We start from the raw sequence: 27528 nt of genomic DNA, 5'->3' as shown, positions 1-27528 counted from the left end.
TGTTGGCAAAGCATGGCTCTTTTTTTGTTTTTTTTTTTCACGGAGAAGCACGGCTTAAGGATGAGTTGCTCGTATCTCCTGAAAGCAACCAGTCATGATAATGTTATTGGGTTGGGGTAAAGTTGCTACTTTGTACAAAGCAGCAATTGGGAACGGTAATTTCCTCCCGGTAAAGAGCTAGGTTTCGAGATTTTCTCCACGTCGGGTAAAAGTTTATGTGCGAGATAAAGACCAACGGCCAGTTAAGACACAGAGATTTGGTATATCCCTAGTGGGATTCTGCAAAGAAAAGGAAGAGAAGCAACAATAATTATATAGGACCGAGAAATTATAATGTAATCTCAGTTGGATCTAAATTGAGAGTCCCAGAGAGACTAAGCATCTCTGTTTGTTTAGGCAGATTTTGGATTTCCCTCAAGTTCGTCCTAATACCACTTATACCTAAGGATCAAATGACAAGAAAATTGACCTTTTATTGAAAGAAGACAATATTACAAGAGCAGAGGGAAGAGCAATACAGTGAATTTTAGAGAGAAAGAGGGAAATCCAAAATCTGCCTAAACAAACAGAGACCATCCCGACGCATCCCTTATCCCTTATAGAGAAAGAGGGAAATCCAAAATCTGCCTAAACAAACAGAGACCATCCCGACGCATCCCTTATAGGGGATCCTGAGACTCATATGAAATGAAAATGAAATGATTATGAAATTCAAATTACACCAAATTTATCTGAAATAGAGATAAGGATACCGGGTACACTTGATAGGCCCCATCGTCACATGCTCTCGTCCCTTCTTTGCAAATTTGAGTGCTTGATAATAGACCTATAAGTCTGTGTCCTTTCCCCTTTTTGGAGGAGGATAATTGTTCGGCAATTATTTGAGTCATGCTGTTTCAAAAATCGCCCAAAGTAGGTTCATTTCCTTCATCCTCGTAGGGGTCTTTAGATTCCCCTGCAAGGCATGAGAATAGATTGTTGTCATTGTCTTTTGCACTCTTTGCTGAAGTCATTGATTCATCATTTGCCATTTTGGTAAAAGTCTGAAAAAATTGATTCTTCATATGGTCCATAGTTTTTATTACCACCTCATCATCAATCACAGATGGATTTTGTGCTCTGATTTGGGCTGAGATATCTAAAAATGGATTTTTAGCGGGTGATTTGTCTTGTTGCTTGATTTGCTTATTGAATTCTTGAATTTTGGCTTTGATTGCCAAAGCTGTTTCCTCAATTGATATTTGTGACCACCATCTATATTGGAAAGTCCTCTGAAGAATGGGAAGTTTAAATTCACCATAACCATATTGGACATTCCATTTCCATATCCGGGGATCCCAAATTCAGTAATAAAAAGCAGAAAGGCTTTTCCTGTTGGAATATTATTTTTTCCCCTTAATTGAGGATGAAATTGATTGAAGGACTCAATTTCCTTCTGAATTGGAGGTGACAAATAATCCTCCTCGCCAAATGATAAGCCAATTTGGAAAGGCGTTTTGTCCAAGCAAATTCGGACAGAGCTTGAAAAACCATGAGTTCTTCCTTTTCTGATTCTGATAGTAGAAAGCATTGGTCCAAGCTTGTATATAATCCCAATAATTGTATTGGATTATACAAGCTCCGTTTTCCATGCCCACATCACAACCTCAATTGGAGGAGGGGTTGGTAGAGAGAGAGCGGGTGCAAGTGGACCTCGGGAATCCAATTTGTGTCCTCTACCGAAACTTCTAACCGCAATGATTGGAGGCTTCTTAATCCACCAATAGAATCTAGTGTACATCTATTTTCATCCTTTTGTACATGATATATGTGAAGCTAGCGAAGATTGATCATGTCCATTGGGTTAAATTCCATCTGGCCCTCGTCAAAAACCTTTTTGAGAGTTTGAATATTTGTCATATTGTCCACTCGAAACGGCCCCTTGAAAAGTCCAATTAAATGTTTAAGCCTCTTTGCTTGGCATATCTAGGGTTTGCACGGCATGCAAATTACCTATGAATAGTGAGAGAGGATTTATATGGGTGCCACATAACCCCAGGTACCTCAAGTGAATCAATTTTTCGATTTCATCAGGCAGTCTTTGCGTCTCTAGATTTATTAATTTGTGGTCATCATGTTGACAGTGCTCAAGATCTAACACTTTTAGTAATCTCAACTTCCAACATATTGAAAAACAAAATGGTTTGTAAATGCAAATCTGAACTGTCCAATGAAACAGACCTCTCAAGACCACAATTAAAGGCTAGTCTATGAATGTTGGGAGCAAGTATTCGTCCATAGATTTGAAGAAAATTTAGCTCCTTCGACTTTTCGATTGCAAAATCAAGGAGTAGATCATGCACTCAGCATGTTATGATTCTCTTCCAGTTTCTTTCAATTACTTGAATCAAACTTCTATCAATTAGCTCTGTCAAATACGCCTCCACCTCTTCCTCAAAAGATTCTTTGCCTAGTTTTATGAAACCCTCTGCCTCCCACAATCGACAGAGTTTCTTTGCATCAATTTTCAAAATCTTCTGAGAACAAACCCAAGTAAAGAAAGTACGATTTCAAGTGATAAGGCAAATCATTGAAACTTAAAGCCAATAAATGTTGAACACGATTTGAGTCATGATCCCTTACATGGCGCCACATGTGCTCTTTGAACATTGGCCACTCGTCAGGATCTTTTCTTCGTAGTAGACCACCCACCACCCAATACGACTATGGCGAGGGGTAAGCCACGACATTTGCTGGCCATCTCTCTCGCCCAACTCTCTAAGCATGGAGGGCAACGACTTTTTTTTTTTGTCTCCAACCTCGTTGTTGTAGTTAGGAAATACTTTACTACAAAACAATTCCCAACTTTCTTCGTCCTTTAAAAATGGTAGCTCATGGACGTATGTTCTCTCATTGCTTTCCTCGGCAACAACTTTGTTTCAGGTTGTCATGATTACTCTACTTCCATTATTCTCATCTGGAAACGCTATCATCCAGCTTGGCCAAGCATTTTTGTCCCATACATCGTCAAGCACCACCAAATATTGACATCCTTTCAAGAAATCACGCAAATGAGGCTCCGGATCTTCTCTAGAAACTCTAATTCCTCTTTGGTGATCGGCCTTTTGAAAGATTTTCTTGTTGATAGAAGAAGATCTTGGATTTTGTAATCAGTGGACACAGAAAGCCAAGCATAGCACTCAAATTTTTGTGTACGACTAAGAGTGTTGTAAAGCTTCCAAGCTATAGTTGTCTTACCCAAGCCTCCGGTGCCAACGATTGAGATCATATACCGATCTTTCACTTCCTTGATAAGTTCAGACGTCAATTTGTCAGCATCCTCCTTGTAGCCTACAACATGCTCGTTGTCCTTATATGGGCGTTCTCTTCGTAGCCAATTTTCTATCGTATTCATGTCGTCTGATCCTTCTCTTGCATCGTCAATACTTCTTATACCAAAAATTACTCGACTTTGTTTGATCTGAGTGAGCTTGGTCTTCAACGTGTTCATTTCCTATCCAATATCACAAAGATTTGCTCGTTGGATGATGCTAGCATGTTTGTTGCAAATGCAAAAATACTTTTAACGCAATCTTTTAACCCCATCTTCTTTGGAGTCCCTACTTCTACTTTAAGGATGAAGTTGTCAACAATATCCTCGGCCTCGTAAGCAACATCTCTGATATCGGTTATCCACTTGCACATCCGATTGTCGACATCTTACTTTTCTTCTGCATCTTCGAAGGAGCACAACATATACTGCAATTGGCCTCTCAGCCATAAAACATCATCTTTCACTCCTCGTAAAAAAATAACTTGTTCAATGAGAAGGTGACCAAGTCTATCCACTATGAAGGAGACAACAACGTCAACCATCCTTAGTGATTGTGTTCCTTGCTTCTCCACACTAATCAACAAGGATAAACGACCATAATTCACATGTGAAACCAAAATTCTTGCTGGAGTAGTACTTAAGCTATATTAAGAGATAAGCTCACGTTTTAATTAGAGAGACTATGAGAAACCATGTTTCGTGAGATGGTTTGCTCATGTTCCCCTTTTGTGGAGACCACCAAAGTTCGAGTCCCACGAGGGGTGGAGTTTGGGGTTTCAGGGCTATGGATAGCCTCTAAGCTCCCTCGTTGACTAACTTCCCACTAACCCTTTGCTAAATATAAAAAAATAAAATAAAATTAGAGAAACTACATAAAGTTCGGTTTGCTTGAGGGAGAAATTGAATACTTCAAATAATGGCAACTTTTTTGTTTGGCAATGCCTCAAAAAAATCTTCGATGCATATCTGTAACACTATATCGCTTGAATAAGAAAATAGAGGTGGATTAAGGGGAAACTTCACACCAGTTGGAGTCTGAGACAATCAAATGAGTTGAAAACTACACATCACTAAGACTACTGTTTGGTGGTGTTAGTTTTAATATTTTCTTTTTGTTCCCAGGGTAGTAAACTAGTCTTTTCAAGGCCAAAACCAAGAAAAAGAGAGACAAAAAGCATTTTTAATGCCCACTGTGGTTAACAAATAGAAAATAAATCAGTAACAATGTAACACAAATTTTTTCTTTCCACACAAAGGATTAGAAATTCTTATTGATAACTTCTTCCCCCTCAAACCTTCTTGCCAGAAAGTCCGAAATACCCAAAACCCCCACCCTTTTAACTAAATTCTTTTTATTTAATTTCTTAATTCTTTTATCTTATTTATTTAATTACTTATTTAATTTTAATTTGGTTAACTCAAATTATATTTCCAACTAAATTATGTTTTTATATTTAAATTTGACTTTATATTTAAGAACTTTATATTATTTTAATTAGTTAAATAATTTGTCTTAACAATGAATAAAAAAAAAACTTCTAATCAATAATAATAAATTTAAACAAAATTTCATTTTATTATAATCGAGTACATATAGACAATACATGAAAATATGTAAAAACACAAATTCTAATCAATATTTCATCCAAATTTTGCTCCCGGCGCACTTGGTGCTCTATAATCATTACTTCGGACCACAAATGAAAACATATTGTATAACTATCGGCCCATCCTCTAGTTTCGTTCGATGAATGGTGCCACCACTATAATGGGATGAGTGGTACAGGGTAATGAGGGTGTAAGAAAATTTGCACGAATTGATTGCCAACACGAGCAATAGCTATTTCCTGAAGCTCTTGGACTAGAACTGGAGGGGATCTCAATGGCAAGTGAGTAAAACAACCCGAAACATTCACGTCAAATACATGCAGTACAAGGTTGTACCTTGATCCGATGACTACTCTCAAAATTATAGATTTCATCCAATATGTTATTGGTGCCGTAGACTGGAACCAATTCAGTGAACGTAGTAGATTGTCTGCCCAACCCTGTAATGGATAAATCCCATCGTATAGATCTTTAATTTGTTGAATCTCTTCAATAAGCTCCTGTCGTACTCGATCCCAATCATCTTCACTATACCCGATTTGCGCGGCTATCGCCCTGAATCCATAATGACCGTCAGCTCAGACGTCAATAGTGTGGAGAATATAGCGCTGGTAAGCCTTAGGTAATTGCTGAATGCAGGGATTAGGGATGAGTGATACTAGAGATTGAGCATGGGTCGGTTGAGTGTTGCGAACCCCTGACCCTCTCCCACGTCTCTATCTCCCTCACTCGAAATGTTGTAGTCGGTTGAGCGATCAGTACATTCGAAGTTAATATAGATGCAACCTTAGATTTTGAAGTGGATGTTTCTAAAAAAGAAGGTATGCAATGTCTACTTTGCTCATCTCTACATGCAGGTTGACCTCTATATTCCGCGTTGTAGGATGGGGCTTGAACTATGCTATGAGATGGATCTGTCATATCAATAAACATGTCTATCGTATGCTCTTTGAGATATCCTGTCGGATCGTGCTCCCTCGTCATTAAACCCGTGTGCGTGCATAGACAACCTAATCCAATGAGCATGGATACTCCATAGTAGAATTGGAATGGAAAGAGAAAGGTAATGGGCTATATGCACGCATGGCAATCCGTGTGTTATTTTGATCGTACAATTGCAATAGTCGGCTAGGTGGGGTAATGCTTCTGAAGCGCATTCTAGCTGAGTATGGATCAACTCTATTGCCTCTAATGAAATGCAACACCTTACTTGATCAAAAATGTCATCACTTAATTGTTTGTAGCGTGGAATGTTGATAGATCTCTCGAATGACTTCTGAATATTCCCGAACTGAATTTTCAACATATTTTCTATTTTAGCAAAAAAGATGTTTATAGCGATGACATGGTTGCCCCCAATTATAGCATTAGCTTCGCATGTGCAGACTCCGCCCTGTAATAAAATAATGCACTGTGTTTAAATGAGAAAGCTACAAAAAGTATTCCTTAGTGTAGTAGAATAATGTACAAAATTGAAATAGTAAAGTTATAAAGTGATTATACGTTTTACTTGAATTGCTTCTGAGGTGCATACGCCTTAACCATGTATCCCAAAGATAATTTATGACATGCGGGAATTGTCTAAATTCCTCGCACATGGCATGCCACTTATGTTGGTAAGACGACTGTGTGGATGAATTAATAAGCGAGTGCCATGACACGAAAAAACGTTTCCACTCCAGACCAAGTATAGGGCTGCAGTTCTTCATTATGCATTGGTTTATCCGTTTATGTGCCAAATACAAAGGATGTGACGTGCCATAGGGAAACATGCTTCAATGGTGTTAACAAGCGCCAAATCTCGATCTGAAACAAACACCAATGGCAACAATACCCCCTTTCCAACCATCTAGTTATTTAAGGTACCCAAGACCCATGTTAGTCGCTCTACCCTCTCATTACTAAGATATGCGAACATACGCGAGTAAAATTGCCTTGTGGATGTGATATCCACAACCTCCAATAGTGGTATCCGATACTCATTGGTCTTGTATGTGTCATCAATGATCAACACGGATGAAAAGTTGACAGATAGCTCTAGGCTTGTAGGATGAACCCCAAGAATATCTGTGATTTCGTTGGTGCCTGAATTTGTAAGAAATTCATGGAGGTATCCTTTCCTAATTAATTGATCCAAGACATACTGAGTAGAAGTTAGACTACCCAGTTTGGCTTCCTTATTTGTGAAAATGGCACTGTAAATGCTCTTGATTTCCGTAGTGTTTGACAGGTTTTTTTTCCTTCAAAATACTAAGAATTTTCACGAGGCGCGGTACTGTTGGTCATGTCGACCACAAATTGTTTTTCCATTGGTCTTAGCCTTGACAAGTATTCGTGGCTATCAATATTTTCTGCTGGTTCATGATTATGGAAACCACAAGAAATCCTTAAGCCCCCACATGACACCGTCTGGAGGTATTGGTTTACCTCGCAGCTCAAATGGGCAATTGCATTTTTTAGTCCCAGTATTCCATTTCAAACCGCCAAAAGTCCGAAATACCCAATTCTTTTATCTTATTTATTTAATTTAATTATTTAATTATTTATCTCTTTTTCTCTTCTCTCTTTTTTTCTTTTTATTTATTTAATATTCTTTATATTTTTTCTTTTTTATTTATTTAACTAAATTTCTTTTTTATTTAATATATTAAATTCTTTTATGTTATTTATTTAGTAATTTTTTTATGTAATTTTTTTTTCTTCTTATCTTCAATTATAACCACTCATTCATATTTTCTTCTTACATTCTTATCTTCAATTGTAACTATTTATACTACTTCATACAAAAACATCAATAATTCCTCAACATTTATTTTTGTAATTCATAGAAGAACGTTATGGATGACTACAAATTTTCAATTTCAGATAGTTGGTCATTTGAGAATAATATTCATATTGGGGAGAGCATCTCCCACAATGGTCACAATTATACACCCGAATTTACCACTGACCACGTTAGTTATTACCGTTATTTTTCTGTATATTCATTATGTATTTTGAAAGTAGAGAAAATATATTAAGACTGGTTAATGTTGTACTTATACATATTCATTATTTTTTTATTATAGATTTTTGAAAGTAGAGAAGATATGTTAGCTTGGGTGCGGAGAGTTGGTATGAAAAATGGTATTGTTGTGGTCATTAAAAATTCGGCTAATATAAAAGGCGTTAAGCTGCCTAAGTGCATTCTTGGTTCTGAAAGAGGAGAAAAATACAAACCGCCACGGTAGCTGGTTGAAGGGGAATCTTTGTAAAGGAATATTGAGACTAAAAAATGTGATTGCCCATTTAAGTGGCGAGGTAAACCAATACCTCCAGACGGTGTCATGTGGGATTTAAGGGTTTTTTGTGGTTTCTATAATCATGAACCAACATAACATATTGTTGGCCACGAACACCCATCAAGTCTAAAATCAATGGAAAAATAATTTGTGGTTGACATGACCAACAGCACCGCGCCTCGTGAAAATTCTTAGTATTTTGAAGGAAAAAGACCCGTCAAACACTACAGTAATCAAGAGCATTTACAGCGCCATTTTCACAAACAAGAAAGTCAAACTGGGTGATCTAACTTTTACTTAGTATGTCTTTAATCAATTAATTAGGAAATGATACCTCCATGAATTTCTTACAAATTCAGACACCAACGAAATCACAGATATCCTTGGGGTTCATCCTACAAGTTTAGAGCTATCTGTCAACTTTCCGTCCGTGTTGATCATTGATGCCATGTATAAGACCAATATGCATCGGATACCACTATTGGAGGTTGTGGGTATCACATCCACAAGGCGAACTTACTCGCTTATGTTCGCATATCTTAGTAATGAGAGCGTAGAGCGATTGACATGGGCCTTGGGTACCTTAAATAACTGGATGGTTGGAAATGGGGTATTGTTGCCATTGGTGTTTGTTTCAGATCGGGATTTGGTGTTTATTAATGGCATTGATTACCCATGACACGTCACATCCTTTGTATTTGGCACATAAACCAGTACGTAATGAAGAACTGCAGCCTTATGTTTGGTCCTAAAAGAAAACGTTTTTTCATGTCATGGCACTCGATTATTAATTCATCCACACAGTTGTCTTACCAACATAAGTGGAATGCCATGTCTGAGAAATTTAGACAATTTCCACGTGTCATAAATTACATTTGGGATACATGGTTAAGACGTATGCACATCGGAAGCAATTCAAGTAAAATGTATAGTCACTTTATAACTTTACTATTTCAATTTTGTGCATTATTCTATTACACTAAGGAATACTTTTTGTAGCTTTCCCATTTAAACACAGTGTATTATTCTATTACAGGGCGGAGTCTACACATGCGAAGCTAATGCTATATTTGGGGTATACTATGTCATCGCTACAAACATCTTTCTTGAGAAAATACAAAAGATATTAAAAATTCAGTTCGGAAATATTCAGAAGTCGTTTGAGAGATCTATCAACATTCCATGTTACAAACAATTACGTGACGACATTTTTGATCAAGTAAGATGTCACATTTCATTAGAGGCAATGGAGTTTATCCATGTTTAGCTAGAATGTGCTTCAGAAGCATCCCCTCACCTAGCCGACTATTGCAATTGTACGATCAAAATAACACACAAATTGTCATGCGTGCATGATATTGCACATTACCGTTCCCTTTCCATTCCAATTTCGCTATGGAATATCCACGCTCATTAGACTAGGTTGTCTATGCACACACACTGGTTCAAAGACGAGGGAGCACGATCCGACATGACATCTCAAAATTGTTGAAATATTACATGGGATGAATTTATGTATGTAAGAGCATATGATAGACATGTTTATCTATATGACAGATCTATCTCATAGCATAGTTCGAGCCCCATCCTACAACATGGAATATAGATGTCAACCTGCAGGTAGAGATGCACAAAGTAGACGTCGCATACCTTCTTTTTCAGAAGCATCCACTTCAGAATCTAGGGTTGCATCTATGTTAACTTCGAATGTACCGGTCACTCAACCGACTGCAACATCGCGAGTGAGAGGGAGAGGGAGAGGGAGACGTGGGAGAGGGTTGGCTTTCGCAACACTCAACCGACCCATGCTCAATCTCCAGTACCACCCATCCCTAATCCCTACATTCAGCAATTACCTAGGGCTTATCAGTGTTATATTTCTCACTGTTGACATCTGAGCTGATGGTCATTGTGGATTTAGGGCGATAGCCGCGCAAATCGGGTATGATGAAAATGATTGGGATCGAGTATGACATGAGCTTATTGAAGAGATTCAACAAAATAAGGATCTATACGATGTGATTTATCCATTACAGGGTTGGGAAGACGATCTACTAGGCTCAATGAATTGGTTCTAGCCTACGGCACCAATGACACATTGGATGAATTCTATGACTTTGTGAGTAATCGTCGGATCAAGGTACAACCTTGTACTACATACATTTGACAAGAATGCTTTGGGTTGTTTTACTCACTTGCCATTGAGGTCCCCTCCAGTTACAGTCTGAGAGCGTCGGGAAATAGCTATTCTCGTACTTCATGCAAATTTTCTCACCCCCTCATTACCCTGTACCACCCATCCCATTATAGTGATGGTACCATGCATCGAACGAAGCTAGAGAATGGGTTGATAATTAAACAATTCGTATTTATTTGTGATCTGAAGTAATGAGTACAGCACCAAGCGCACCGGGAGTAGAATTTGGATGAAATATTGATTAGAATTTGTGTTTTTACATATTTTCATGTATTGTCTATATGTAATCAATTATAATAAAACGAAATTTTGTTTCAATTTATTATTCATTGTTAAGACAAATTATTACGTTAGTATGTGTAATATATTATGTGACCACATCATTTTAACAAATACCCTCTTTTCGCACCCCACCTGAACCTAACACACACACACACACACACACACACACACATTCCCCTCGGGTTTAGGTGTTTTTTTTTTTTAAACTTTAACAATTTTTTTGTTTTACTTTTAAAAGATCATTTTTTTTTACTTTTACTAGTTTTTTTTGTTTTACTTTTAAAAGACTTTAATTATTGTTTTAGTTTTTTTTTACTAGTTTTTTTGTTTTACTTTTGAAAGACTTTAATTACTGTTTTAGTTTTTTTTTAACTTTTACTAATTTTTTTGTTTTACTTTTAAAAGACTTCTTACTATAATTTTAATTAATTAATAAATAATTAAAACATAACTTGTACTAATTTTAATTAATAAATGAACATAACTTGTACTAATTTCGTCGAAGAGTGAAAATACATTAAAATCCAATTTCTAATAAATGTTTCCACCAAATTCTGCTCCAGCCTCGCTTGGTTTGATGCATTGTTCCTCCATCATGTTGGAAAGAGTGGTATAGGGTAATGAAGCTGCAAGAAAAGTTGCACAAAGTGATTGCACCCAATACGGACAATAGCTATTTCAATGTGCTCTTGGACTGGAACTGGAAGGGATCTCAATGGCAAGTGAATAAAACAAATTGAAGAATGTCCAACAAATGTATGCCGAAGCGATGATAACTCTCAAACTCATAGCGTCCATCCAATGCTCTGGTGGTGCCGAATCTTCAAAGCAATTTAAAGAGTGTATCAGGTGGTCTGCCTAACCCTTTTTTGGATATAGCTCATCATATAGATCCTTATTTTGTTGAATCTCCTCAATGAGATCTATTCGAACTTGAGCCCAACCATCTTCAGTATACCCTATATGAGTGGCTATCGCCCTGAATCCACAATGACCGTCACCTTGGACGTCATTAATATGAGAAATGTAATGCTGATAAGCCTAAGGTAAATGCTAAACGTAGTCGGTAGGGATGGGTGAAACTGAAAATTGAGCATGGTTCGCTTGAGTTTTGCGAACTAGATTCGGTCGTCCCATGTCTCCTAGATTCAACTCTAGATGACGAAGTGGATGCTTCTGTAAAGGAAGGAATGCGTCGTCCACTTTGCTCCTCTCTACCAATAGGTTAAACTCTATGAATTGCTTCTGAGGTGCATACACGTATTTGTCCATGCTGCCACAAACCTATCTTCGTACGACCTTAACCATGTATTGAGAATGTATTGTAATAGCTGCGGGTGTTGTTTATAGTCATCGCACAAGACATTCCACTTCTGATTGAAAGACGTTTCGGTCATTGAATTAATAAGCAAGTGCCATGACATGTTAAAGTCGTTAAATGACGGACCAATGACTCCTCTGCAGTGCTTTATTATGAACTGATTGATGTGCCAAATGCAAAGGATGTGACGTGCCGAGGGAAAACATGCTTCAATGGCGCTAAGAAGCGCCAAATCCTGATCTGCAACAAACGCCGATGGCAACAATGCCCCCCTTCTAATCATCCATTTCTTTAAGGTATTCAAGACCCATATCAGGTTCTCTACCCTCTCATTTGTAAGATGTGCAAACATGATAGAGTAAATGCACATTGTGGATGTCATATCCACAACCTACAATAGTGGTAACCGATACTCGTTGGTCTTGTATGTGGCATCGATGACCAATACGGACGAAAAGTTCACAGATAGCTCTAGGCTTTGAGAATGAACTCAAACAATATCTGTGAATTTTATTGATGTGTGGATTTGTAAGATATTCATAGAGGTATCTTTTCTCTATTAGTTGACGTAAGACAAACTGAGTAGAACTTAGACCGCCCCATTCTGCTATGTTATCTGTATATTCGAGGTTGTAAATGCTCTGGGCATTTGTAGTGTTTAACGGATTTCATTTTTTCAAAACACTAAGAATTTCACGAGGCACGATATTGTTCGTCATGTCGTGCACAATTTGTTTTTCCTCTGATGTTAGCCTTGACAGGTACTCATGCCTATCAAAATATTCTGCTATTTCATGGTTATGGAAACCACATTCAACCTTTACACCCCACATGACACCCGTTGGAGGTATTGGTATACCTCGCAGCTCAAACGGGCACTCGCATTTTTTTGTCCTAGTATTCTTTTGTAAGGATTGTCCTTCAACTACATTCTATGCCGATCTATACTTTCCAATTCTTTCACAACTAAGAATGCAATTTGGTAGCTTGCCACCAATTAAACTAGCAGATTTCTTAATGACAACAACAATATCATTTCCCGTATGGACTCTCCACACCTAAGTTGTCATGTCGTCTCTATTTTGAAAATCTATAAAACAAGAAAAAAGAATATGTATAAGTACAACATGATCCGGTCTTATCATAATTTCTGTACTTTTAAATTAAATAACTAATATGCATAAGAATAACGGTAATAACTAGCATCGTTAGTTGTGAATTCGGGTGTATAATCGCAAAAATTGTGGGAGACGCCCTCCCCACTAGGAACATCATTCTCAACGGATCAACTATTTGAAAATGAGAAGTTGTAGTCATCTATAATGTTCTTCTACGTTTTACGAAACCGGTGTGAAAAAGGAGGGATGAGCCGTGACAGAGGAAGGGAGAGAGAGCTAGATGATGGAAAGATGGTGATGTTAGAGGGATAAGCAGAGAGAGGGAGGTGATGGAAAAAAGTTGACGATTTTAGAAGGATAATGCTAGATATATATAAGGATAAATGGTAATGGATGAATGACTAAATTTAAAGATAAGAAGATAACAAAAAAATCTGAATGCGTCGTTGTAATTGAAGATAAAAAAAAAATTTAAATGAGTGGTTATAGTTGAAGATAAAAAGAAATCTGAATAAGTGGTTAGAAATAAAATAGATAGAAGATATAAATAAATACAAAATTAATAAATTCAACAACATAAAAGAATTACAAAGTTTAAAAAAAGAAATTTACTCACGTATATAATATTAAATAATTAATAAAACATATTAAGAGTAAAATATAGTTAGATAAATAAAAGTTAAATATATAAAAGATAAATATAGTTAGATGAGTAAAATATAGTTAGATAAATAAAAGTTAAATATATAAAAGATAAATATAGTTAGATAAATTACTCTTCATATGTTTTTTTAATTATTTAATATTATATATGTGAGTAAATTTCTTTTTTTAAACTTTGTAATTCTTTTATGTTGTTGAATTTATTAATTTTGTATTTATTTATATCTTCTATCTATTTTATTTTTAACCACTTATTCAGATTTTCTTTTATTTTCTTATTTTCAACTATAACCATTCATTTAGATTTTCTTTATTATCTTCAATTACAACCACACATTCAGATTTTTTTATTATCTTCTTATCTTTAAATTTAGTCATTCATCCATTACCCCTTATCCTTATATATCCAGCATTATCCTTCTAAAATCACCAACTTCTTCCCATCACCTCCCTCTCCCTGCTTATCCCTCCAATATCACCGTCTTTCCATCATCTAGCTCTCTCTCCCTTCCTCTGTTACGGCTCCTCCCTCCGTTTCCACATCGATTTCGTAAACGTAGAAGAACATTATGGATGACTGCAACTTCTCATTTTCAGATAGTTGATCCGTTGAGAATGATGTTCCTAGTGGGGAGGGCGTCTCCCACAATTTTCGCGATTATACACCCGAATTCACAAATGACGAGGTTAGTTATTACCGTTATTCTTATGCATATTAATTATTTAATTTAAAAGTACAGAAATTATGATAAGACTGGATCATGTTGTACTTATACATATTCTTTTTTCTTGTTTATAGATTTTTCAAAATAGAGACGACATGATAACTTGGGTGCGGAGAGTCCGTACGGGAAATGGTATTGTTGTTGTCAATAAGAAATCTGGTAGTTTAATTGGTGGCAAGCTGCCAAAGTGCATTCTTAGTTGTGAAAGAAGTGGAAAGTATAGATCGGCACAGAATGTAGTTGAAGGGCAATCCTTACAAAAGAATACTAGGACAAAAAAATGCGAGTGCTCATTTGAGCTGCGAGGTATACCAATGCCTCCAGCGGGTGTCATGTGGGGTGTAAAGGTTGAATGTGGTTTCCATAATCATGAAATAGTAAATTATTTTGATGGGCATGAGTAACCCGTCAATGCTAACACCAGAGGAGAAAGAAATTGTGCATGACATGGCGAAGAATACCGCGCCTCGTGAAATTCTTAGTGTTTTGAAAAAATGAAACCCGTTAAACACTATAAGTGCCCAGAGCATTTACAACCTCAAATATACAGATAACATAGCAGAACGAGGCAGTCTAAGTTCTACTCAATTTGTATTACGTCAACTAATAGAGAAAAAATACCTCCATGAATATCTTACAAATCCACAAACCAATAAAATCACAGATATTGTTTGGGTTCATTCTCAAAGCCTAGAGCTATCTGTGAACTTTCCGTCCGTATTGGTCATCGATGCCACATACAAGACCAATGAGTACCGGTTACCACTATTGTAGGTTATGGGTATAACATCCACAATGTGTATTTACTCTCTCATGTTTGCATATCTTACAAATGAGAGGGTAGAGAACCTGATATGGGTCTTGAGTACCTTAAAGAAATGGATGCTTGGAAGGGGGGCATTGTTGCCATCAGTGTTTGTTATAGATCAGGATTTGGCGCTAAGAAGCGCCATTGAAGCATGTTTTCCCTCAACGCATCACATCCTTTACATTTGACACATCAATCAGTTCATAATAAAGCACTGCAGAGGGGTCCTTAGTCCGTTGTTTAACGACTTTAACATGTCATGGCACTCGCTTATTAATTTAACGACCGAAACGTCTTTCAATCAGAAGTGGAATTTCTTGTGCGATGACTATAAACAACACCCGCAGCTCTTACAATACGTTCTCAATACATGGTTAAGGCCGTACGGATATGGGTTTGTGGCAGCATAGACAAATACGTGTATGCACCTCGGAAGCAATTCATAGAGTTTGACCTACTGGTAGAGAGGAGCAAAGTGGACGACACATTCCTTCCTTTACAGAAGCATCCACTTTGTCATCTAGGGCTGAATCTAGGAGACGTGGGACGACCGAATCTAATTCGCAAAACTCAAGCGAACCATGCTCAATTTTCAGTTCCACCCATCCCTACCGACTACATTCAGCATTTACCTCGGGTTTACCAGCATTACATTTCTCACATTAATGACGTCCGAGGTGACAGTCATTGTGGATTTAGGGCGATAGCCACTCATATAGGATATACTGAAGATGATTGGGCTCAAGTTTGAATAGATTTCATTTAGGAGATTCAACAAAATAAGGATCTATACGATGAGCTATATCCAGAAAGGGGTTGGGCAGACCACCTGATAAACTCTTTAAATTGCTTTGAAGATTCGCCACCACCAGAATATTGGATGGACACTATGAGTTTGGGAGTTGTCATCGCTTCAGCATACAACCTTGTTCTGCATACATTTGATAGGCATGGTTCAGGTTGTTTTACTCACTTACCATTGAGATTTTCTCCAGTTCCAGTCCAAGAGCGCATTGAAAATACCTATTGCCCATATTGGGGGCAATCACTTTGTGCAACTTTTCTTGCAGCCTCATTACCTTGTATCACCCTTCCCAACATGACAGAGGAACAATGCATCAAACCATGCTAAATGATGGGCTACTCATTACGCACCACGAATTAGTTTGTGAAAAGAACTAATGGATACAAGACCAAGCGGGGCAGGAGCAAAATTTGGTGGAAACATTTATTAGAAATTGAATTTTCATGTATTTTCACTCTTCGACGAAATTAGTACAAGTTATGTTCATTTATTAATTAAAATTTGTACAAATTATGTTTCAATTATTCATTTATTAATTAAAATTATAGTAAGAAGTCTTTTAAAAGTAAAAAAAAAAACCTAAAATCGGGGGGAGGGGGGGTGGGGGAGGTTTGTGTGTTGCGAAAAGAGGGTCTCTTTTGACAAGAGACTTGACATCCATACATGATACCATTGGTATGAATTTCAATTAGTGTTAGGGCCATGCTTACATATTTACTAGCTAGTAGCTTGCCAGCAAAGCGAGTAACTTGGGCTCAAAGAGTAGTTCGTAACCTCCACATCTATGCGGGCCCATTCACGTAATTCGCGTTGCATTTTTACAATTCGATTGTGGACTCAACGAGGTATTTAACATGTATATATAATCATTCACTCAACTACAATCATATAGACCACTAGCAACTTATCGTACAACTCTTAGGAACATAATGAAGTTATTAAGGCCCTTGACGATGCAAATTGACGTATGAGAACAAAGTCTAATAACAAAAACAGGAACGTAGTCGGGCCAAAAGGATTGGGAAAATTAGAATTAGAAACTTCTCTGAAACGATTATCATGTCAAATATCCAAATTAGAAGCTAAAATCGCAGAACCTACTCCTTTTTCTTCTTCAATGACAAAAAAGAAGAAGAAAAATACAAAAAATACAAAGCCTAATTTCCTTTTTAAACAAAAATACAAAAAATGGGGAACTCAGTTCAAGAGTTGATACCTTATTTTCAGCTTCCGAAAACAATGAAACAAAGGACAATAGAACTTGAGAAGCGTCAGACCTTGATTCAAACTCGATTCAAGCGTTTCAAATTCTTATCTATCGATAAGCGTTTTGAGTATGCCCCATTGTTAAAAGACGGAGATTGGGTTACAAAGGCGCCAGATTCCCTGTCCGGATGGGGGTCGGACAGGGGATCTGATTCCGGTTACAGAGGGGAGGCAGATCGCGTGGGGAGAGAGGACAGAGGGAAGAGAAAGAAGAATAAAAGTTGGACAGAGAAGCCTGGGTTCGGGAGATAAGATGAGTGCTGTTAATCACCCCTCCCCCTAGTGTCAGAACCCCCCGACCCGGGCCCCTCCCTTTCCCCTTTTAACCCCCTCTCTTGTTTTCTTTTTTTATTATAAAATTTTAAATGCTAATAATTTTTTTCCACGTATTTTTTTTAATAAATTTTATATTTTTGAAATTTACTCAACGAAACCTATCAAATAAGTCTAATATTGAATATGAAATAATGTGTTTAAATTAAATGATTTTTTGGGCCCAATATATTATCTCTTTGTTTTTATTTTTTTGTCCATTTTTTTTACACTTTTATATTTGAGTTTTTAAGTAAATTATGTATGTTGAATCCACTTAAATTTACTTTATGTTTCTTTGAACAGTCAATAATGTAAACCGAAATCAAACTTCATGTAATTATAATTGAGTATATAGAAACAAAACATGAACATAAATAAATACACAAATTTAGTCAATATTTCCGCCAAATTGTGGTCGTCGTTCCGGCGGATGTATCTCCATTACTTCGTACCACAATTGGAAACGTGCTTTATAAGGATGAGTCCAGACACGTGCTTCAATTGATGCATTTTGCCTCTACCATATGATGATTAGAGGTACAGGTTAATGAAGGTATAGGAAAACTTGAATGAAGTGATTGCCATTAACATTGGTAATAGCTATATGTTTGTGTTCTGCGAATGGAATTGGATGGGAGCTCAACGACAAGTGAGTAAGACAACTCGAAGGAATCATATCGAATGTATGCAATACAATGTTGTATGTTGATGCGATAACAAGTCCCAATGATATAGAATCGATACAATGATCCTCTGCTGCCGATGGCTGGAAGCAACGAAGTCTTTGTATCACCTGGTATATATAATCACGTTATGGGTAAAGCTGATCGTACAAGACCTAATTTTGTTCAATCTCTTAGATAATGTCCCGTCGTACTTGAGCCCATTCATCTTCAGAACCAAAGAGTTGCGCGGCTATCGCCCTGAAGCCACAATGACCGTCGGATCGAACGTCAACACAGTGGAAAATATAATGCTAATACTGCTCAGGAAATTTCTGAATGAGGTGATCCCTCCCATTTCTCCTTCGTGATGTTGGAATACGTGAGGCCCGAGATTCTGAAGTGGATACTGTGAAGAAAGATATGCGACCTCTATTCTGCTCATCTCTACCTATAGGTTGACCCCTGTGTTCTGTGTTGTATGCTGGGGGTCGAACTGTGCAACAAGATGGATCCGCCATATCGAGAAATCTGTCCATCATAGACTCTCGACTGTTGGAATCAATTTCATTTAATCTTTCAATAAGCTGAGCTGCCCTGTCGGATCGTGCTCCCTCGTCAGTATGTCTCTGGGTGTGCATGAACAACGTACTCCAGTGAGGGTGGAATTGGCCTGTCCACAGGATGGTAAAGTGCAATATCATGAAAGCATGGTAATTCGTGTGTCCTTTTGATCTTACAAAAGCAAAGGCTGGCTTCATAGGAGGTTCGTTATTAGTGCGTTGTACCTACTTCTGGATCAAGTTCATTGCCCGTAATGAAATAAGACATCTGATTTCACTATAAATGCCTTCATGTAGATATATGTGTCGTGAAATGTTGAGAGATTTCTGGAACGACTTCTAAATATCACCGAACTGACTGGTCAACATCTTTTTTATTTTCTGAAAAGATGTTTGAAGTGAGGACATGGTATCTCCCAAGTATCGTTTGTGCTTCACATACGCAGACTTCGCCTTGCAATTTAATAATACATTGTGTTAAATAGAAAAGTTACATAAAGTATTCTTTAGTGCAATACAGTGAATATACAATGACTATAGGAAAGTTACCTTTGGTTTGAATTGCTCCCGAGGTGCATAAACTAGTTTATATATGTTGCAACAAACTGCTCTATGTAAGGACCTAACCATGTATCCCGAAGGTACTGTATGGCATTGGAGTATTGCTCAAACTCACCGCACATGGCATTCCACCTCTGTTGCAAAGACATTGGTGTCGATGAATGAATAAGCAACTGTCATGCATCGGCTGCCCCTTCCCACCTCGTACCAAACATAGGATTGCATTTTTTCATTACACACTGGTTTATGTGCCAAATACAAAGGATGTGTTGTGCAAATGGGAAACATATTCCAATGACGCCAAGAAGTGCCAGATCCCTATCTGAAACAACCACCGATGGCAATGCTGCCCCTTTTTCAACCATCCATCTCTTTAAGGTATTCAACGCCCATACCAGTTGCTCTTTCGTCTCATTACTCAAATACGCAAATATAAGAGAGTAAGTTTTCATTGTGAATATGATACCCACAACTTCCAAGAGTGGTATCCGATACTCATTACTCTTGTACATTGCATCAATAATCAACATGGACGGAAAGTTGACAAATAGCTCTAGACTTCTAGGATGAACCTAAAGAATATCTGTGATTTCATTGATGTGTTCATTTATAAAATAGTCATAAATGTATTTTTTTTCATTTAATTCTTTTAAAATGTACCCAATAGAAGATAGACCCCCCAGTTGCTCTTTCTTATACAGTGCCTTCACATTGTAAATACTCTTGATTCTTATACTAATTGACGAGTCTTGTTGTCTCATAAAACTAAGAATTTCTCGAGGCGTGGTGCTGCTAGACATGTCACGAACTAATTGCTACTGGATTGGGATTAGCCTTTACGGGTACTTATGTCCCTCAAAACTTTCAGCTGGTTCATGGTTAAGAAAACCTGTATCAATCTTCAAACTCCACATGACATCGTCTGGAGGTTGTGCTACACCTCCCAGCTTAAATGGGCAATCAGATTTTTTAGTTCCAGTAATCCTTTGCATTGAATTCCTTTCCGGGTGGCGGTTTATATAATCCTCCCCTTTCACAAATAAGAATGCACTTCGGCATCTTGTTGCCCTTTATACTAGTAGATTTACTTATGACAAATTACAAAATCATTTTCCTTACCAACTCTCCGCACCGAAAAAAATGAATACGTATAAGTACAACATTATACAGTCTACTTTCAAAATAAGTAACAAATATGTATAATAACAACAGTAATATAACTAACATGGTCAGTCGTAAATTTGACTGTGCAATCACCCCTGCTCTCCCCACAAAGAACATCATTAGCAACATCGTTCTCAACTGACCAACTATTCGAAAATAAAAAATTGTACTGATCCATAACGTTCATCCATGAATTACGAAAATGAAATGAAAGTTGAGGAAATTGTGAGAATATGGTGAATGAGAGTAAGCGTGAAGTAGTTATATATATTGAGAATTGAGATAAGAAGAAAATCTGAATGAGTTTTTGCATTGAAGATAATAAAAAGGAAATATGAGTGAGTGGTTATAATTGAAGATAAAAAGATAAAAATAAATTTAAATGAATGACTATAATTGAAGATAAGAGTATAAAAAGAAAATCAGAATGTGTGATTATGAATAAAAGTGGAGGGAATAATAGATATAACGTGCTAAAATTATTAAACTACCACAAAAATATAATTTTTCCGTTTTATATTATTTCATCATCAATATTAGGCTCGTTTGATAGGTTTCGTTGAATAGATTTCAAAAATATAAAATTTATTAAAAAATACGTGAAAAAAATTTATAACAAAAGAGAGAGATAGCACGTTGGGGGTGGGGGGTAAAAAACGGAAGGAGGGGGCTCGTGTCAGAGGGGTTCGTCACCCCGGGGGGGGGGGGGGGGGGGGGGGGGGCGGGGGGATTAGTAAGCTGCATTGCAGAGAAGAGTGTCGGGATATGGGAAATGAGAGTGAGAGAGCGGGGGGGGGGGGGGGGGGGGGGGGGGGAATATATAGGCGATGATGGTTAAGATATAGGCGCATTGCAGAGAGGAGTGTGGGGATGATGGGGAAATGAGAGAGAGAGTGAGATGGGGGTTAAAATATATAGGCCGCTTAAATGAGGCCGGGGGGTGGGGGGTTAATATATAGGCGGCTTACTAATCGCCCCCACCCCCAGACACGGGCCCTCTCCTTCCCCTTTTAGCCCCACCCCCCACGTGCTCTCTCTCTTTTCACCGCGCTCTCTCTCTCTCTCTCTCACCGCACTCTCTCTTTCCTTTTAGTTGTAAAATTTTAAATGCTAATAAATTTTTTTTCATGTATTTTTTTTAATAAACTTTTATATATTTGAAATCTACTTAACAAAACCTATCAAACGAGTCTAATATTGATGGTGAAATAATGAAAAACGGAAAAACTACATTTTTGTGATAGTTTAATAATTTTAGCACATTGTATCTATTATTCCCTCCACTTTTATTCATAACCACCTATTCTGATTTTCTTTTTATTCTCTTATCTTCAATCATAGCCACTCATTTAAATTTATTTTTATCCTCTTATCTTCGATTATAACAACTTATTCAATTTTTTTTTATTCTCTTATCTTCAATTTTAACCACTAATTCAGATTTTCTTCTTATCTTCAATTCTTAATATATATAACTACTTCACACTTACTCTCATTCACCATATCCTCACAATTTCCTCAACTTTCATTTCATTTTCGTAATTCATAGAAGTATATTATGGATCAATACAATTTTTCATTTTCGGAGAGTTGGTTAGTTGGGAACGATGTTGCTAATGATGTTCCTTGTGGGGAGAGCAGCTCATACATTGGGCGTGATTACACAGCCGAATTTACGACTGACCAGGTTAGTTATTACTGTTGTTATTATACATATTTGTTACTTATTTTGAAAGGAGGATGCATAATGTTGTGCTTATACATATTCATTTTTTTTTGTTATAAATATTTGAAACTAGAGCTGTCATGTTAGATTGGGTGTGGAGAGTTAGTAAGGAAAATGACTTTGTGATTGTCATAAGTAAATCTGCTAGTATAAAGGGCAACAAGATGCCGAAGTGCATTCTTATTTATGAAAGGAGAGGATTGTACAAACCGCCACTGGAAGGCATTCAATGCAAAGGATTACTGAAACTAAAAAATGTGATTACCCATTTAAGCTGCGAGGTGTAGCACAATCTCCAGGCGGTGTCATGTGGGGTTTGAAAGTTGATACAGGTTTTCATAACCATGAAATAGCTGAAAGTTTTGAGGGACATGAGTACCCGTCAAGGCTAACCCAAATTTAGCAGCAATTAGTTCGTGACATGTCCAACAGCATCACGTAACGAGAAATTCTTAGTTTTATGAGACAACAAGACTTGTCAATTAGTACAGAAATCAGAAGTATTTATAATGTGAAGGCACTGTATAAGAAAGAGCAACTGGGGGAGGGGGGGTCTATCTTCTATTGGGTACATCTTGAAAGAATTAAATGAAAAAAATACATTTATGACTATCTTATAAATGAACACACCAATGAAATTACAGATATTCTTTGGGTTCATCCTAGAAGCTATTTGTCAACTTTCTGTCCATGTTGATTATTGATGCGACGTACAAAAGTAATGAATATTGAATACCACTCTTGAAAGTTGTGGGTATCAAATCTACAATGAAAACTTACTCTCTTATATTTGCATATTTGAGTAATGAGACGAATGAGCGACTGCTATGGGCGTTGGATATCTTAAAGAGATGGATGGATGGTTGAAAAAGGAGCAGCGTTGTCATCGGTGGTTGTTTCAGATAGGGATCTGGCGCTTCTTGGCGCCATTGGAATATGTTTCCCCTTCGCACAGCTCATCCTTTGTATTTGGCACATAAACCAGTGTGTAATGAAGAAGTGCAACCCTATGCTTGGTACGAGGTCGGAAGAGTTTCCCGATGCATGACAGTTGCTTATTCATTCATCGACACCGATGTCTTTGCAACAACGATGGAATGCCATGTGCGGAGAGTTTGAGCAATACTCCAATGCCATACAATACCTTTGGGATACATGGTTAGGTCCTTACAAAGAGCGGTTTGTTGCAGCATATATAAACCAGTTTGTGCACATCGGGAGCAAGTCAAGCTCAAGGTAACTTTCTTATAGTCATTGTATATTCACTGTACTACACTAAAGAATACTTTATGTAACTTTTCTATTTAAGACAGTGTATTATTAAATTGCAATGCGGAATTTGCGCATGCGAAGCTCAAACGATACTTGGGAGATACCATATCCTCGCTTCAAAAGATGTTTACCAGTCAGTTCGGGGATATTCAGAAGTCATTCCAGAAATCTCTCAACATTCCACGACACATACATCTACATAAAGCCATTTATAGTGAAATCAGAGGTCGCATTTCATTACAGACAATGAACATGATTCAGAAGCAGGTACAACGCACTGATAACGAACCCTCCTACGAAACCGGCCTTTGCTTTTGTAAAATTAAAAGGACACACAGATTGCCATGCTTTCATAATATTGCACTTCACCGTTCTGTGGATATGCCAATTCCGCTAAGCGCTATCTAGCTTCATTGAAGTACGTTGTCCATGCACGCCCAGAGGCATACTGACGGGGGAGCACGATCCGACAGGGCAGCTCAGCTTATTGAAAGATTAAATGAAATGGATTCTGACAGTCGAGAGTCTATGATGGACAGGTTTCTTGATATGGCGGATCCATCTCGTTGCACAGTTCGACCCCTAGCATACAACACAGAACACAGGGGTCGACCTACAAGCAGAGATGAGCAGAATAGAGGTCGCATACCTTCCTTCACAGTATCCACTTCAGAATCTTGGGCTTCAGGTATTCCAACATCGCGAAGGAGAAATGGGAGGGATCACCTCGTTCAGAAATTTCTTGAGCAGTATCAGTGTTATATTTTCCACTGTGTTGACGTTCGATCCGACGGTCATTGTGACTTCAGGGCGATAGCCATGCACTTTTGGTTCTGAAGATGAATGGGCTCAAGTACGACGGGACCTTATCCAAGAGATTGAACAAAACTGGATCATGTACAATCAGCTTTATCCAGAACGTGATTATATATACCAGGTGCTACAAAGACTTCCAACCATCGGCACCAGAGGATCATTAGATGGATTCTATACCATTGAGACTTGTCATCGCACCAACGTACAACATTGTACTACATACATTCGATATAATTGCTTCGAGTTGTCTTACTCACTTGCCGTTGACCTCCCATACAGTTCCATTCGCAGAGCGCAAACATATAGCTATTTGCAATGTTAATGGTAATCACTTCGTGCAAGTTTTCCTATACTCTCATTACCATGTACCACCCATCATCAAATGGTGGAGGCAAAATGCATCAGTTGAAGTACGTGGATGGACTCATTCTTATGAAACACGTCTCCAATTGGGGTACGAAGCAATGGAGATAGATCTTCCGGGACAGCGACCACAATTTGACGAAAATTTTGACTAAATTTGTGTATTTATTTATATTTATGTATTGTTTCTATATACTCAATTATAATTAAATGAAATTTGATTTCAGTTTGTATTATTGATGATTGTTCAGAGAAATATAAAGTAAATTTAAGTGGATTCAACATACATAATTTACTTAAAAACTCAAATATAGAAGTTTTAAAAACATGGACAAAAAAGTAAAAACAAAGAGATAATATATTGGGCCCAAAAAAATCATTTAATTTAAACACATTATTTCATATTAAATATTAGACTTGTTTGATAGATTTCGTTTAGTAGATTTTAAAAATATAAAATTTATTAAAAAAACTACGTGAAAAAAAATTATTAGCATTTAAAATTTTATAACAAAAAAAAAAACGAGAGAGATGGGGGGTAAAAGGGGAAAGGAGGGGCCCAGGTCGGAGGTCGGGGGTTCTGACACCTATAGAATAAGGTCACAACACTCCATGTTTGGAGTGTTTAGATCGAACATATACACATATCAGATGCCGTTGATTCTCGCGAGAGCCCACTTGGTTTTTTTATTTAGAATTTTTGGACGGTTCGGATTGGCCGTCCGGTGGCCGGAATGTGCCCTACGGGCTGTCGAGATTCCGATCGAAATTTTAAGTCGGGAACCGTATCATTAACGTTGAAGATAATGTGTCAAAAAGTGAGAAGTCAGTCTTTACGTCCTCAGCATTATTGGAGATGATAACGTCACGAGTGGCACATGTAGATTTGGACAAAGATTAATAATCGTCCCTCACGTTTTGGGTACAGTACTAGGAACTATGGAGCACGGGTACCGGTACGCGGTACGGGTACGGTACAGGTACGGGTACGGGAAACGGCAAAACCCCAAAAAAGTAGGGTACGGGTACGGCAGGGGTACGACACATTTATTTTTTATTATGTTTTATAATTTTAATATGCTTGAGTTTTTATGAATAATGTATAACTCATGTATAATCATATCATTATATTAGTTATAATTTTTTTTTTATATTTCTTAATAAAATACAAATCTAAAAGAGACCAGGGGTTGAAGTGCAAACTTTCATATATTTAGGGACCAGATTGTTGCATATGTTAATGTCTAAGGACTGGAGTGTAATAACCCTTTAAATATACGTATGACTCTGAATTAGGGATCAGAACTTCACATAGCCGACTCTCCCTCTGACTCTCGCCGTCGACTCTCTCTGTGACTCTCGCCGTCGATCATCATCATCGTCCGATGTCTCTCTCTCTCGTCATCACCATCAATCATCATCTCGCCGTCGCCAAAGTCTCTCTTCTCCGTCCGACGTCTCTCTCTCTCGCAGTAGCAGTGGATCAGATCGACAGGTCTCTCTCCCTCTCTCTCCCTCTCTCTCTCTCTCTCTCTTCTTTGATCTTCTTCTTCTTTGTCTGCTTCTTCTTCTTCTTTGCGTACCCATCAAAGTATTTTGCGTACCCATGCCGTACCCTAAACATACGAACGTACCCGGTGCGTTTCCGGCGTACCCAGCGCGTACCCGTACCCGTACCCGTACCAGGTACGTGTACGCCATTGTTTCTGGCGTACCCGTGCTTCATAGACTAGGAATAACGGTGCACTGATTGGTCTTTGGTAAAACCACGCTTGAAATGATGAGAGAATTCTAGACTCGTTACAGAACATCTCAATCATCGATAGCTGAGATCAACGGTTCCCATTAGTAGGTGGTGAGAATGGTCTTTCAAAATTAGTTGAAAATGCGTGCAAGCTAACTAGAGTTATCCACAAAAAATGTTTGGATACAATCTCAAAAAACAAAAGGGATTAAAAGCTAAAATTGCAGAACGTAATTTCTTTTTAAACAAAAAACAAAGAACGGAAAACTGAGTTCAAGAGTTGATACCTTATTTCAGCTACATCCACCGAGCCATACCAACACGTCTTTTCAAAATAGGAGAGAGAAAGTAATGAAACAGGAAGGATTGAGAAGCGTAGCTGCGTAAGACCTTTGATTCAAGCGTTTCGAATTCTTTTCTATCGATAGGCGTTTCGAATATGCCCCATTGTCAAAAGACGGAGATTTTGGGTAACAGAGAGCAAGGCAGAGGAGAGAGGACCGAAGAAAGGGAGAGAGGAGATAAGTTGGAGAGATAAGCCCGTTGAGTTCATCGAGAGATAAAATGTAATCTGAAAGGACCTATAGAAAAAGGCCACATGTTGGTAGAATTGAAGATAATGAGTCAGAGTGACAGGTTATAGTCTTTTACAACGTCTCAGCTTTACTGGAAAAGGAAGATGAGCAGCAGAGCAGGGTGAGAGATTTTGAGTGAACCCTAGCTTATGCGGCTGTGCCTTATAGATAAGGAAGGAAATAAAGAAAAGGGCCAAAAAAAAGAGAGGCGTTGAGAGATATTGACACCTGCACCACACGTGGCCGCAAGTCTCCCAACGGGCAGAAGTGCAACGGGCAAAAATGGGTTTTGGGTGGTTTTGGGGCTATCCGGGTGGGTATTGAGGGCGGGCTTGCGGGCGGACCAAGCAAGAAATATCTAGGTTCAAGCCTTGCCCATG

The 27528-nt window shown here is 37.8% G+C and overlaps 2 long non-coding RNA genes across 3 annotated transcripts; one reads left to right on the top strand and one right to left on the bottom strand.

The window, feature by feature from the left end:
- Positions 1-453: 453 nt before the first annotated feature.
- On the bottom strand, positions 454-27338 carry LOC131300920 (uncharacterized). Of its 2 annotated transcripts, none has more exons than XR_009191110.1 (2): positions 26861-27338; positions 454-955 (listed from the first exon to the last, which is right to left on the bottom strand). It is a non-coding gene; the product is annotated as an uncharacterized LOC131300920 (long non-coding RNA). The 2 variants fall into 2 exon arrangements; XR_009191109.1 differs by lacking the exon at positions 454-955 and adding an exon at positions 2556-3886 and having other exon boundaries at positions 26861-27319.
- Positions 21851-26278, top strand: LOC131300921 (uncharacterized). Its single transcript, XR_009191111.1, has 2 exons — positions 21851-22339; positions 23894-26278. It is a non-coding gene; the product is annotated as an uncharacterized LOC131300921 (long non-coding RNA).
- Positions 27339-27528: the final 190 nt, after the last annotated feature.

The sequence above is a fragment of the Rhododendron vialii genome, chromosome 9a (genome assembly GCF_030253575.1).
Source record: "Rhododendron vialii isolate Sample 1 chromosome 9a, ASM3025357v1".
In the NCBI taxonomy this organism is placed as follows: Eukaryota; Viridiplantae; Streptophyta; class Magnoliopsida; order Ericales; family Ericaceae; genus Rhododendron; species Rhododendron vialii.
This window is presented reverse-complemented; position numbering and strand designations above follow the sequence as displayed.